The sequence below is a fragment of the Oryx dammah genome, unplaced genomic scaffold (assembly GCF_014754425.2).
Source record: "Oryx dammah isolate SB20612 unplaced genomic scaffold, SCBI_Odam_1.1 HiC_scaffold_3, whole genome shotgun sequence".
NCBI lineage: Eukaryota > Metazoa > Chordata > Mammalia > Artiodactyla > Bovidae > Oryx > Oryx dammah.
Window position 1 is genome coordinate 19264668 of NW_024070187.1, and position 14329 is coordinate 19278996.

Here is a 14329-nt window from a genome sequence, read left to right on the forward strand (position 1 = left end):
TGTGGGTTCTGAACCCATGGATTCAACTAACCAAGGACTGAGAAAAAATTTTTTTAATTCCAGAAAGTTTCAAAAGGCAAAACTTGAACTTGCTGAGTGCCCAGCAACTATTTACATGCCATTAGCAATGTATTAGGTATTATGAGTAATCTAAAGATGATTTAACATATACTGGAGGATGTATAAATATTATGCCATTTTATATGAGGGACTTGCACATCTGTGGGGTTTGGTATCTGTGTGGGTCCTGAAACCAATTTCCCACGGATTCCAAGGGATGGTTACTCTGTGCTAAATACTGAGCCTATCCTGAATTAGCTCTTCAATCCTTACAAAAATACTACATAATGGAGTTTTTTAAGTTCCATGAATATTTATTGAGTCTCTATTAACTAGACATTTTTCCAGGGGATGGGGTTTCACATTAGTAAACAGAAAAGAGGAGGAGAAGGGGAAAAAGCTGGTGTTAACTATGGAAGTTGTTTTCTATTTCAACTATTCTATACAATGTCTCATCTTATTTATTAGTAAATCATGAAGGTTTATTAGTAAATCATGAAGGTTTTAGACCACCTATATTAGGCTAAGACAAAGCGAACTCCTTCATAGTTAATATTTCCTAAAAGCAAAATAAAAATGCCTATTTTTTAAATGTGTTCAGATAATGCAGGGGAGTTAGTACAAAGTACATCCATCCAATCTTTCTAAAGATAATACAATAGAAACATTTTAATTCCCTTTCTTTTATTTCCATGTGAAGTACTTCCCAGGTGGCTCAGTGGTAAAGTATCTGCCTGCCAATGCAGGATACGTGGGTTTGATCCCTGGGTTGGGAGAGGATCCCTTGGAGGAGGAAGTTACAACCCACTTCAGTATTCACGCCTGGAAAATTCAATGGACACAGGAGCCTGGTGGGATACAGTCCATAGGGTTGAAAAGAGTCAGACACGGCTGAGCACACACAAAGAAGTGAAACACAGGTTAAGGTTAGGGCCCAAAGTCACACCATAGTAAGTAGATTCAGACTGGAAACCTAGTCAGCCTGGTTTCCAAAGCTGCATTTTAATCACTGCCCACTGCTAGGAGGTTGTGAGAGTCCAGATAAAGCAGGTCAACTGCTTAACTCAGTGTCTAACACACAGAACCCTCTCAAAGAATGTTGGCCATTATTTTCATGACCATGATTTACTTGTCATATTTCTATATCTGGTTCAAAATGGCTACACCTGCTTTTCCTCCTTTTTTTCCCTCCTCAGAAATGTTTCAAGTGTGGAAGAGGCCATGGAGCAACCATCAGGAAACTATTCTTCTTGGCTCTGGACCTGCTCTAGAAAAAAAAAAGCACAGAACAGCAAGATCTTCTGCAAAGTCTGTTCAATACCAGGCCTAATATGCCCACTTCCTATTCAGGCTGAATTCAGATGAGGTAGGGATAACAGTCCATCTTTCTTGTTTAGCATAGTATAAACCCTTGAATTTAAAAAAATCTGATTCTCTCTCATTTGTCCTAGAGCTAAATCACCAGTGCAAATAAGTTTCTCAGAAATTCACTAAAAATGTGCTTCTCAAGAAAGTTGAAAAGCAAGATGACTAAAATATGTCCTGCTAACATACACAGCTTTTTAATATTCTAGGTCTTTATTTATTTGGATTAAGGACCCTAGCTGATATTATTTATCAATGGCTACCAATAAATGATCATGGATTTTTATTTCCATTATGATGTAGAAATCTCATTTATCACTTAAGGAAGTTTGTAGCTAATATTTTCATACACAAAGCTTAAAGTTTTACTTAAAGTCTTGCTTACCAACGTCTGCCCTCACACCCATTTCATGCCCCCAAGACCAGACCAGGCAAGTATACACACACCATGCAACTCTTACTTATTATGTAATTCACAGAGTCATTTGACTGTGGACAATACAAGGATAACATAAGGTAAGAACCTGACCCTAATCCATAATTTAATCACAACAACATATATGTTTATAATTAAATAAAAATATCAGAATTTGAAGATAATTTAGGAATTGTATGAATTCCATATTTTTAAAGAAATCTTTTATCTAATTTAATATTGATTTCTTAAATTATGTAGTAGGTTTGAGCTAGGACTATGCTTTATGTTGGTTACATTGTAGTGAATAAAATAGCAGTCCTTTCTGTCAAGAAATGTATAATCTAGAAGCAAAGGTAGGTTATTAAAGTAGCAGGATAAATCAATATCTTCCATTTCTTCCCTAAGAGGTAGCCACTGATGCCTGTGCACTTATCCACTTAATGATCAAATTGCACTTTTTCCAATAATTAGTTGTGTTCAACAGCAAACCTGATTATGTCAGTTGTACTTCTTATAATTGCATTAATTCAAACTTAACTAGTGTTAAAAGAGTATGTGTGTTTCCATGAAAACTGCTTTAATGCTTTGAAATGATTTGAAAATTTTAAGTTGCCAAAACACTGCTGCTCTACTAGGAGTTGAATGAGACAACTGTAAAAGAGGAGAAAATTATTGAGAAAGATTCTGCAAACAAACCACGTTGCAATTTAAAATATCAGTCAATATTTAAAAACTGGTGTACAAGTATAATTACAGTAAACTATGACCCATATGCTAAGCAGAACATAGCCTAATGGTCAGACCTGTTGAAAAAGAGATGCACGAGTGAAATCTGAGAGAGTAGTACTGGTGAGGAGATAAGGTCAGGGATCCTGAGCAGAAGCAGCAGCATGTCCAAATGCTTGGCAACAAACAAAGGTTTGCAAAAAGCTTGGTGTGGTGAAAGTACAAATGTTAAAGAATGTGCTAAGGAGCTGAGTCTAGAGAAATGATCAGGAGACAGATCCTGAAGGCCTTATTAGGGAATATAAATTTTTTAAAAAATTTTATGTATTTATTTTATTTTTGGTTGTGCTAGGTGGTTCAGACAGTAAAGAATCCTCCTGTGATACCAGAGGCCTGGGTTCAAACCCTGGGTTGGGAAGATCCCCTGGAGGAGGAAATAGCAACCGACTCCAGTATTCTTGCCTGGAGAATCCCATGGACCCAGGAGCCTGGTGGGCTATGGTCCATGGGGTCACAAAGAGTCAGACACGACTGAACCACTAGTGCCCACACACAGGCCTTTGTTGCTGCTTGCAGGCTCTCTCTAGCTGCAGTGAGTAGGAGCTACTCTCCAGTCATGGCGGGCAGGCTGCTCCGTGCAGCTGCTGCTTTTGTTGCAGAGCACAGGCTTGAGGTGCATGGGCTTCAGTCGTTGTAGCTCATGGGCTTAGTTTGTTCACAGCACATGGAATCCGCCCCCAAACAGGAATCAAACCCATTTCCCCTGCATTGGCAGGCAGGCTCCTATCCACTGTGCCACCAGGGAAGTCCTGTGGAATACGGAATTTTTAAGAACAATAGGAAATGAAGGAGGAAATTTTAAACATGTGAGTGACATCAAATTGTCTTCACAAGATCACTTCGACCTCAGTAGAACCAGATTTGGGGGAAGAAGGCAGAAAACAAAGATGACGGCAACGAGACAGGCAAGTGGCCTGAACCTGGATCTCTGTGTGCTTAGTTGCTCAGTCCTGTCCTCCAGCGGGTCTTCCCAACCCAGGAACTGAACTGGGGTCTCCTGCAGAGCAGGCAGGGTCTTTACCAGCTGAGCCATCAGGGAAGCTAGGGGAGAGTTGGAGGAAATGAAGCTTTGTCTAGTTGTCAAGAGGATAGAGAGAACTGAACAGATCAAGAGAAATTTAGGAGATGAAATTAACATGAACTGGTGAGCAATCAAGCTAGGTGTAAAGGAGAAGAGAAGTCAAAGCTGACTCTCAGATTTATGACTATTAATGGGATACTGGTGTCATTTACGGAGAAGGCAATGGCAACCCACTCCAGTACTCTTGCCTGGAAAATCCCATGGACAGAGGAGCCTGGTGGGCTGCAGTCCATGGGGTCGCTAAGAGTTCGTCACTAATGAGCAACTTCACTTTCACTTTTCACTTTCATGCATTGGAGAAGGAAATGGCAACCCACTCCAGTATTCTTGCCTGGAGAATCCCAGGGACGGGGGAGCCTAGTGGGCTGCCGTCTATGGGGTCACACAGAGTTGGACACGACTGACGCGACTTAGCTACTGCAGCAGCAGCAGCAGCAGGTGTCATTTAAAGAAATATGGAATATTGGAGAAAGAATCAGTAAGGGACTTAAGGTGACAGAGTCTATCAAGTTCAATCAGATTATACAGAGAAGGAATCTAATTTCTAGAGAAAGTAAGTCTTTTACCTTAAATAACAGGGTCAGAAATTGAGTTCAGATCTGACCGTCACCCTCACCCATAGTCTCCTTTTTACCCATATAGTGTGAACACTCACCCATAATTCTTACCTAGAGTTTTGTTGCAAGTAGATCATTACCAAACCACCAATATAATTAATTTTGTCTCCCTCCCTGCTGCATGTCATATCTGCCGCCATAAACCTCAAAACAACCCTTGGCTTAAAAAATAAAATAAAATCCAAATCCCTTGGCTTAGCATTGCATTGAACCCTACAGACTTAAGCTTCACACAGTAAAATCTTTTTATCAGTTGCAGTGGAAAGCTGATCCACAGAAAGATGAATGGAGCAGGCCTTCTGTGAAATAGGTTGCAAATAATTGCATGTCAGGCAGGTTTTGGAGAGAAGCCAGTGAAGTATTAAGTGAAAATATGGTGGAGCAGACCCTCCACTGCTCTGAATTTGAAAGCTCAAACACTGGGGCAGGGAAATATTTTATCCTCATTCAAAGGGCATGTGATTTATTTCCTCTGACTGCTAATTGCTGCAGAAAGTAGAGAAGCAGATTTCAAAAGGGAATTCAACAAAGCTTACCTGGCTTGAAAAATGCTTAAGTGGCATTGGTTCGAATTTACAGAGTCCTTTGGTGATCGCTTTTGCTTTTCATGGTGATCAGCATGGGGAGCAAAAACAATTAGAAACTGAACAAATGAGAACTGTTTTTAGTTAAAGTATTCAGTAGGAAAAGATGAAAAAAGAGGACAAATTCAAAGCCCTGAATGGGAACAGAAATTTTCTATTTGAGAAAGTTCTCTTTGCATTTAATTTTTCTGTTGTAACTGTTCTACTGTTGAGAAGGGAAACTTTTGACTCGATAAATACTGATTTTATCCATTTGTTTTTTTTTAATGCAACAAATATTTATTGAGTGCTCATTGTGCCAAGCATTGTTTTAGATCAGTGATTTTCAGTCTCATTTTGCCTCCTTGCACAATCTGCCTGGGATGTTTGACAATGTCTGGAGTAATTCATGGTTGTCACAATTTGGGGATGAGGGTGCTGTTGGCATCTAGAAGGTAGAGGTAAAGGATACTTCTGATATTCTACCATGCACAGGATGACACCCCACAACATAGAATTATCTATCCCAAATAGTGCAAACCCTGAGAAATCCCTTGGACTGCAAGGAGATCCAACCAGTCCATTCTGAAGATCAGCCCTGGGATTTCTTTGGAAGGAATGATGCTGAAGCTGAAACTCTAGTACTTTGGCCACCTCATGAAAAGAGTTGACTCATTGGAAAAGACTCTGATGCTGGGAGGGATTGGGGGCGGGAGGAGGGGACGACAGAGGATGAAATGGCTGGATGGCATCACTGACTCAATGGATACAAGTCTGAGTGAACTCCGGGAGTTGGTAATGGACAGGGAGGCCTGGCGTGCTGCGATTCATGGGGTTGCAAAGAGTCAGACATGACTGAGCGACTGAACTGAACTGAGAAATCCATTTGTAGATGCTGACAATACAACAATGAAAAAAAGCAAGAAAAACATCAGTACTTATGAAACATTTTAGTGATAGAAGAGAAACAAACAAACAGTTAATAAATAAATATATAGCATACCAGGAAGTGATGAGGCATTATGAAAGAAAATAAACCAAGTGGTAGGTAGTGGTTACTCCTGCATAGAAAGAAGTCAAAGAAAGCCTCATTAATAAGAGGACTTTAGAGCAGAACCCAGGAAAGAAGGAAATAAGGTCTGGGAGTGGGGATTAATCCCATTCTTGTCTTTAAAAAAATATATATGTGTGCTAATCATGCATGAATTGGGGATAAAGACAAATTTAAGGTGGGCAAATTAGCTGAGTGTCATTGCTTGCCTCCTCTGTTTTACTGACAAAAACGTTATGCTGGTTTAGATGTAGAATATATCATTCTTCAACTTGTATATATTTTATACAAGTGAGAAAGTTGCCTTTCTTTACAATCAATTGAAACAGACTCTTTTAATTCAGCTTAATTATTGCAGGCCACAGGTTCCAAACAGCGTATACAAAACAATGATCCATGCAACATTGCATATGTGTATAAGCATACCTCAAAAATATTGCAGGTTCATTTATAGACCACTGCAATAGAGCAAGTCATGAATTTCTTCATTTCCCAGTGTATATAAAAGTTATGTCTACACTATGCTATATCTTTTAATGTGTGGAATAGCATTGTGTCTTAAAAACAATGTACATACCATAAGTTTAAAATACTTTATGCAAAAAGAAAGCTGATCATCATCTGAATTTTCAGTAGGTCATAGTCCTTTTGCTGTGGGTGGTCTTGCCTTGATGTTGGTAGCTGCTGACTCCTCAAGGTGGTGGTTGATGAAGGCTGGAGCTTCATCAATGGATGGGCTTCCCCGGTAGTTCAGTGATAAAGAATCGTCCCGCCAGTGCAGGAGATGTAGAAAATGCAGCTTCCATCTCTGGATCAGAAAGATCTCCTGGAGGAGGAAATGACAACCCACTCCAGTATTCTTGATTGGAGAATCCCATGGACAGAGGAGCCTGACAGGCTACAGTCCTTGGGGTTGACTGAATGACTGAACACACACACACGGGGTAACTGACAATTCCTTTTTTTTAAAAATTTACTTCTTATTGAAGTTTAGTTCATTTACAATGTTGTGTTAGTTTCAGGTATACAGCAAACTGATTAAGTTATACATATATCAATTCAGTTCAGTCCCTCAGTTGTGTCTGACTCTTTGCAACTCCATGGACTTCAGCACACCAGCCTTCCCTGTCTATCACCAACTCCCAGAGCCTGCTCAAATTCATGTCCATTGAGTTGGTGACACTATCCAACCATCTCATCCTCTGTCATCCCCTTCAATCTTCCTTCAATCTTTCCCAGCATCAGGGTCTTTTTCAGTGAGTCAGTTCTTTGCATCAGGTGGCCAAAGTATTGGAGCTTCAGCTTCAGCATCAGTCCTTCCAATGAATATTCAGGACTGATTTCCTTTAGGATGGACTGGTTGGATCTCCTTGCATTCCAAGGGACTCTCAAGAGTCTTCTCCAACACCACAGTTCAAAAGCATCAATTCTTCACACTCAGCTTTCTTTGTGGTCTGTCACATCCATACATGATTCCTGGAAAAACCCTAGCTTTGACTAGACAGACCTTTGTTGGCATAGTAATGTCTCTGCTTTTTAATATGCTATCTCGGTTGGTCATAACTTTTCTTTCAAGGAACAAGTGTCTTTTAATTTCATGGCTGCAGTCACCATCTGCAGTGATTTTGGAGCCCAAGAAAATAAAGTCTGTCACATATATACATAACTATATTTAACATAGACAAACAAAGACCTACTCTGTACCACAGTATACTTCATACTTTGTAATAACCAATAAGGGAAAAGAATCTGAAAAAATTCTGTAAATATATATAAAAATATATTTAAAATATGTATAATTATAAATTTATATATATAATTTAGAAATTTATATATAATTTATATATTTAAATTATATAAATATAAACCTATTTTTTTCAGATTCTTTTTCCTTATTGGTTGTTACAAAGTATGAAGTATGGTATGGTATACAATAGGTCTTTGTTTATCTATGTTAAATATAATTATATATATATGTTGATCCCAAACTCCCAATTTATCCCTTCCCCCTACCTTTCTCTTTCAGTGATCATGTTTGTTTTCTAAGTCTGTGAGTCTATTTCTGCTTCATAAATAAGTTCTCAAATCATTTTTATATTCCATATATTCATGATAGCATATGATATTTGTCTGGTTTACTTCACAGCATAATAATCTCAAAGTCCATCAACGTTGCTGCAAGTGACATTTCATCCTTTTTACGTCTGAGTAATATTCCACTATATACACAAACAAGACATTTTCTCTATCTATTCATCTATCAGTGGACATTTAGGTGCTTCCATGTCTTGCCTATTGTAAACAGTGCTGCTGCAAACAGGGATACAGGTACCTTTTTTGGATTAGAGTTTTGTCCAGATATATGCCCAGGAGTTGAATAGCTGGAACATATGGTAGCTATATATTTAGTTTTTAAAGGAATCCCCATACTGTTCTCCATAGTGGCTGCACAATTTACATTCCCATCAACAGTGTGGGAGGGTTCCCTTTTCTCCACATCCTCTCCAGCATTTATTGTTTGTAGACTTTTTGATGATGGCCATTCTGACTGGTGTGAGATGATACCTCATTGTAGTTTTGATCTGCACTTCTCTAACAATGAGTGATGTTGAACATCTTTTCATACATGTTTTGGTTATCTGTCTTCTTTGGAAAAATGTATATTTAGATCTTTTGCTGATTTTTTATTGAGTTTTTTGTTTGTTTTTGTTGTGGTTGTTTTACTATTGAGCTACATGAGCTGTTTGCGTATTTTGGAGATTAAATTCTTGTCAGTTGCTTCATTTGCAAACATTTTCTCCTGTTCTGAGGATTGTCTTTTCATATTGTTTATGATTTCCTTTGCAGTGTAAAAGCTCTTAGTTTAATTAGGTCCTATTTGTTTATTTTTGTTTTTATTTTCATTATGTTAGAAGGTGAATCCAAAAAGTTTTTGCTGCTAAATATGTCAGAGTGTTCTGACTATGTTTTCTGCTAAGAATTTTATAGTATCTGATCTTACATTTAAGTTTTTAATCCATTTTGAGTTTATTTTTGTGAATGATGTTAGAGAATATTTAAATTTCAGTCTTTTACATGTAGCTGTCCAGTTCTTCCAGCACTTCTTACTGAAGAGACTGTCTTTTCTTCATTGTATATTCTTGCCTTTTCTGTTATAGATTAATTGACCATAGGTGCATGGGTTTACTTCTGGGCTTCCTATCTTGTCCATTGTATTTCTGTTTTTGTGTTAGTACTAAACTCTTTTGATGACTGTAGGTTTGTGAAATAGTCTGAAGTCAGAGAGCCTGATTCCTCCAGTTCTGTTTTTATATCTCAGGATTGCTTTGACTATTCAAGGTCTTTTGTTTTTCCATACAAATGTAAAAAGTTTTTTGTTCTAGTTCTGTGTAAAATGCCACTGGTAATTTGCTAGGGATTGCACTGAATCTGCGGAGAAGTCAATGGCACCCCACTCCAGTACTCTTGCCTGGAAAATCGCATGGACAGGGAGCCTGGTAGGCTGCAGTCCATGGGGTTGCGAAGAGTCAGACACGACTGAATGACTTCACTTTCACTTTTCACTTTCATGCATTGGAGAACGAAATGGCAACCCACTCCAGTGTTCTTGCCTGGAGAATCCCAGGGATGGTGGAGCCTGGTGGGCTGCTGTCAATGGGGTCGCACAGAGTTGGACACGACTGAAGCGACTTAGCAGCAGCAGCAGCAGCAGCAGCGCTGAATCTGTAGATTGCCTTGGGCTGTATAGTTATTTTGACAACATTGATTCTTCCAAACCAATAACATGGTATAACTTTCCATCTGTTTGTGTCATCTTCAGTGATTCATTGATTGTTTAGTAATGTATTGTTTAGCCTCCACGTTTGTGTTTTTTACAGTGTTTTTTTCACGTAGTTGATTTCTAATCTCATAGTGTAGTGGCTGAAAAATTGCTTGATATGATTTTAGTTTTCTTAGATTTATCGAGGGTTGCTTTATAGACCAGCATGTGATCTATCCTGGAGAATATTCTGTGTACATTTAAGAAGAATGTGTATTCTGCTGCTTTTAGATGGAATGCTCTATAAGTATTAAGACTATTTGATCTAATTTTTCATTTAAGGTTTGTATTTCCTTATTAATTTTCTGTCTGAATGATCCATCCATTGATGTAAGTGGGGTGTTAAAGTCTCTCACTATTTTTGTGTTACTGTCGATTTCTCCTTTTATGACTGTTAACATTTACCTTATATGCTAAGATGCTCCTATGTTGGGTGCATAAATATTTAGAATTATTATATCTTCTTCTTGAAGAAGGTCAATCTCTTGATCATTATGTAATACCCTTCTTTGTCTCTTATCAGTTCATTTCAGTTCAGTTCAGTTGCTCAGTCGTGTCTGACTCTTTGCGACCCCATGAATCGCAGCACGCCAGGCCTTCCTGTCCATCACCATCTCCCGGAGTTCACTCAGACTCACGTCCATCAAGTCTGTGATGCCATCCAGCCATCTCATCCTCTGTTGTCCCCTTTTCCTCCTGCCCCCAATCCCTCCCAGCATCAGAGTCTTTTCCAATGAGTCAACTCTTTGCATGAGGTGGCCGAAGTACTGGAGCTTCAGTTTTAGCATCATTCCTTCCAAAGAACACCCAGGGCTGATCTCCTTTAGAATGGACTGGTTGGATCTCCTTGCAGTCCAAGGGACTCTCAAGAGTCTTCTCCAACACCACAGTTCAAACAACCTTTATTTTAAAGTCTATTTTGTCAGAGTATTGCTACTCAATATTCTTTTGATTTCCATTTGCATGGAATACTTTTTTCCACCTCCTCACTTTCAGTCTGTATGTGTCCCTGTGTCTGAAGTAAGTCTCTTATAGACAGCATATATGCAGGTCTTATTTTTGTATCCATTCTCCCAGTCTGTGTCTTGAACATTTAATCCTTTTATGTTTAAGATAATTTTCAATATATATATTCCTTTTTCCATGTTGTTAATTGTTTTGTATTTGATTATGTAGTTTTTTTTCTTCCCTTCCTCTTTTGCTCTCTTTTCTTATTGTCTGATGACTATCTTTAGTGTTGTGTTTGGGTTGTTTTTCTTTTGTGTACGTTGTGTCTATTGTAGATTTTTGGTTTGTGGTTATCATATGGTTTTGATATAGCAGTCTCTCTATAATATACCCAAGATTGCTTTAATTAGCTGGTTTCTTAATTTCAAATGCATTTCTCGTATCCTTCATTTGTAGTCTTCTCACAATTGCTGGTTTTGATATATTTGTGAGTGGATGATTCCCTGCCTTTACTGTATGTTTGCCTTTACTGGGAAGCTTTCCCATTTGTAATTTTATCATTTCTATTGTGGCCAATTTTTTTCCATCCAGAGAAATTTCTTTCGTGTTTGCTACAAAGCTGGTTTGGTGCTGCTGAATTCTTTTAGATTTTGCTTGTCTGTAAAGCTTTAGATTTCTTCATGAAATCTGAACAAGACCCTTGCTGATATTCTTGGTTATAAGTTTTCCCCTTTCATCACTTAAAATATATCATGCCACTTCCTTCTGGCCTGCAGAGTTTCTGCTGAAAAATCAGCTGATTAACTTATGGGAAATCCTTCGTATATTATTTGTTGCTTTTCCCTTGTTGCTTTTGTCTTTAATTTTTGCCAGCTTGATTTCTATGTGGCTTGGTGTGGTCCTCCTTGGGTTTATCCTGCTTGGGACTCTCTGTGTTTCCTGCATTGAGTGAGTGTTTCCTTCCCCATGTTAGGGAAGTTTTCAGCTGTTACCTCTTCAAATATTTTCTCAGGCCCTTTTCCCTCTCTCTTCTCCTTCTGGGACCCCTATAATGTAAATGTTGATTCATTTAATGTTGTTCCTGAGGTCTCTGACTGTCTTCATTTCTTTTCATTCTTTTTTTTCATTCTATTCCACAGGCAGTGATTTCCACCAATCTGTCTTCCAGTTCATTTATTCATTCTTCTTCCTCATTTATTCTGCTGATTCCTTCTAGCATATTTTTCATTTCAGCTATTATATTGTTCATCTCTGTTTATTTATTCTTTAAAGGTTTTAACTCTTTATTAAACATTTATTGCATTATCTTGGCCAGTGCTTCTATACTTTTTCCAAGATCTTGGATCATTTTTGCTGTCACTACTCTGAATTCTTTTTCAGGCAGATTGCCTCTCTCACTTCACTTAGTTGTTTTTCTGCAATTTTATTTTATTCCACATTTCTCTGCTGTCTTATTTTGTCTGACTTCCTGTGTTTGTTGTCTTCATTCCTGAGGATGCAGGACTGTAATTCTTCTTGGTTCTGGTGTCTGCCCCACGATGGGTGAGGCTGGTCCAAGGGCTTGTGCAGGATCCTGGTGGGAGGAACTGGTACCTGCCCACTGGTGGATGGAGCTGGGTCTTGTGGCTCTGGTAGGCAGGACCTTGTTAAAGGGTGCATTTACATGCAGCTGTTAGCTCAGGATGACTTTAGGCAACCTGATGGATGGGGCTATGTTCCCACCCTGTTGGTTGTTTGTCCTGAGGTGACCTAGTACTGGAACCTGCAGGCTATTGTGTGGGTCTTAGTGTCAAAACAGCAACCACCAGGAGCGCTCATGCCAGTGTTTATTCTCAGGGTGTCCACCACCAGTTTTTGCCCTCACAGTGAGCCATAGCCAACTCCTGCCTTCCCAGCAGACCCTCCAAGACCCATGGGTAGGTCTGATCCTCCTATGGAGTCATTGGTCTGCCCTGAGTCCCAGTACATGTGAAGACTTGATTTGCAGAGTGGAGTTTCTGCTTCCCTCAGTCCTGTGGGGTCCTGCACTCAATCCCTGCTGACCTTCAAAGCCAAATGCTTTGGGGGTCCTCCTTCCAATGCCACACTCCTGGGTTGGGGAGTCTGACATGGGACTCAGAGCTCTCACTATTGTGGGAAAAGCTATGTGATATAATTTTCCAGTTAGTGGGTCACCCACCCAGCATGTATGGGATTTGAATTACATTGTGAAAGCATCCCTCCTACCATCTCATTGTGGCTTCTTCTTTGTCTTTGTCTGTAGAATAGCTTTTTTGGAAGGTTTGAGTCTTTTTTATTGATAGTTGTTCAGCAGTAGGTTGTAATTTTGGTGTTTTTTTGAGAGGAGGTGAGTTCAAGTCTTTCTACTCCACCATCTTACTGCTCCAGAAGCCTGAGAGTCAGTATGATACAATGGCCTATATACTCTATTTGAAGACTTGGGGCTGAGTCTAGGCTTCCTGTTTACTTTTCCTCTGGCCCTGAGTCAGTGGTTTAATTTCTGTGGGTCTCCCTCCAGTCTTAAAATATCACTGACTCTAAACAAAGAATTTTAGGTGGTCTATGCACAAGCATGGCCTTGCAACTTGGGCCTCCTTCTTGATCTCCAAAAAGCAGTCACTACCTGATCTTAAGGAAACTGCTACTGAGCCTGACAAATCTTTAAAATAAGACAATGATGAAGGCTACCTCATCAATTGACTCTTCCTTTCATGAAAGAATTTCTCTGTAGCATGCAAGACTGTTTGATAGCATTTTACCTACAGTAGAATTTCTTTCAAAATTGGAGTTAATTTCTGAAACCATGCTGCTGCTTTAGCAACTAAGTGTATGTAATGTTCTAAATCCTTTACTGTAATCTCAACAATCTTCACAGCGTCTTCACCAAAAGTATATTCCACCTCAAGAAACCACATCTCCTCATCTGTTGAAGCATGAGATTGAAGCAATTTAGTCACATTTTCCGGCTCCACTTCTAATTCTAGTTCTCTTACTCTTTCTACCACATCTGCACTTCCTTCCTCTGCTAAAGTCTTAAAACCCCTCAAAGTCATCCATGGAGAATGGAATTAACTCCTTCCAAACTCTTTTTAGTGTTGATATTTGACTGCTTTCCATGAATCACACATGTTCTTACTGTCATCTAAAATGGTAAATCCTTTCCAGAACATTTTCGATTTACTTTGCCCAGATCCAACAGAGAGATTGCTACTGATGGCAACTATAGCCTTATGAAATATATTTCTTAAATAATAAGACTTGAAAGTTGAAATATACCTTGATCCATGTGCTGCAGAATGAACGTTATGTTACAAGCATGAAAACCACCACTAATCTCATTGTATATCTCCATCAGAGCCCTTGAGTGACCAGGTGCACTGTCAATGACCAATCACATTTTGAAATAAATGTTGTGTTTTTTTTTTTTTTCCTGAGCAATACTTCTAAACAGTGAGCTTAAAATATTCAGTAAATCATGTTGTAAATGGAGGTGCTGTCATCCAGGTTTTGTTGTTCCATTTATAGAACACAGGAAGAGAAGACTGGGAATCATTTTTACCCTAGGATTTTTAAAGATAATTTTATTTTTATTTATTTGGTTGTGTTGAGTCTTCATTGCT

General features: G+C 38.8%; 1 protein-coding gene and 1 long non-coding RNA gene across 2 annotated transcripts in view; both read right to left on the minus strand.

The window, feature by feature from the left end:
- ARHGEF38 (Rho guanine nucleotide exchange factor 38) overlaps window positions 1–14329 on the minus strand; it is a 149035-nt gene that overhangs the window by 117324 nt on the left and 17382 nt on the right. The gene's annotated exons all lie outside the window — the stretch shown is intronic.
- LOC120861758 overlaps window positions 10986–14329 on the minus strand; it is a 6355-nt gene continuing 3011 nt past the window's right edge. The window contains exon 3 of the long non-coding RNA XR_005720599.1: window positions 10986–11246. This is a non-coding gene — a long non-coding RNA (uncharacterized LOC120861758). The remainder of the gene's footprint in view (window positions 11247–14329) is intronic.